Here is a 1,044-nt window from a genome sequence, read left to right as displayed (position 1 = left end):
GCGCCCCGTGCGCGCTCGGACCCGGCTTGGCGGAGGGGGCGGGGCCGCCCCGTGCCCCGCCCCCCTTAACCCTCGCCGGCCCGCGGGCCCGGGAGGGCGGATCGCGAAGGGGAGGGGGCGGCCAGCGCGTGGGGCCGGGCGGGGGGGCGGCACTGCAGTCCCCGCGCGCGCGGTCCACGCCGCCTGTCTCTTCTTTTGTCGCCGAGTGGGCGGATTCCCGCCCCTGCCTCGCCCCCGCCGGGCCTTTCCTGAGGCTTTCCGGGGGACCGAGGACCCCAGTCGTGCCCCCGAGGGCAGTCCCTCGACTGCCCTTGGCCGTGGCTCCCGATAGGGAGGGGAGACAGCGGCCTGGAGCGCGCAGGACTCCGGGTCACTGTGTCCCGGGCCGCCCCCTCCCAGATCCGCGGTGGGGACCCAAAGTAAGGGTCGGTCGGCCCTGACGAGGAGAGGGCGAGGACGGAAACTTTCCTTCGCCGGTTTAGAGACGGACAGCGCCCACATGGGAGGGGCGCCGCAGAGAGGAGGATTCCTTTGGTGAAAACTTGAATCGCTCTTCTCGTCCAAGGGCATCCTCTGCTCCGGTCAGCCCTTCACTCCTCTCTTCCCTGCACAGATACCGCCCTGGGCTAGCCCTCCCGATATCCCGCGAAGGGGGTCAGGGCGGAACAAAAGGAACAGGCTCCCACAAGTTCACGTGGTGCAGCGACCGGGGAAGGAGGGACACACGCTCTCTCCTATTCTTGTCTTCAGGACCTGCCCAAGACCGCCCCGTCCCTCAGTACCACCCCTGCCTAGAGCACCGGGCTCTCAGGACACCCCTCCAGGGCCAGGGGTCCGCCTGACCCGACTGGACCTGATGCAGAAACACCTCAGGTGCGGGGGGCTCGTCTCTGGCTGAGGGGGGCCACTCTGGGCCCTGGGCAGGGAGGTGAAGAGTGGTCCCCGGCAGCTGTCCTGTGGGCCCTGGGTTCCCTGTAGCTCCTCCCAGGTGCAGTTTTCACGGGGGGGGGGGGGGGGGGGGGGGGGGGGGGGGGGGGGGGGGGG

The sequence above is a fragment of the Phoca vitulina genome, unplaced genomic scaffold, assembly GCF_004348235.1.
Source record: "Phoca vitulina isolate PV1807 unplaced genomic scaffold, GSC_HSeal_1.0 scaffold2, whole genome shotgun sequence".
NCBI lineage: Eukaryota > Metazoa > Chordata > Mammalia > Carnivora > Phocidae > Phoca > Phoca vitulina.
The sequence above is the reverse complement of the archived record's forward strand: the minus strand, read 5'-3'. Positions refer to the sequence as shown.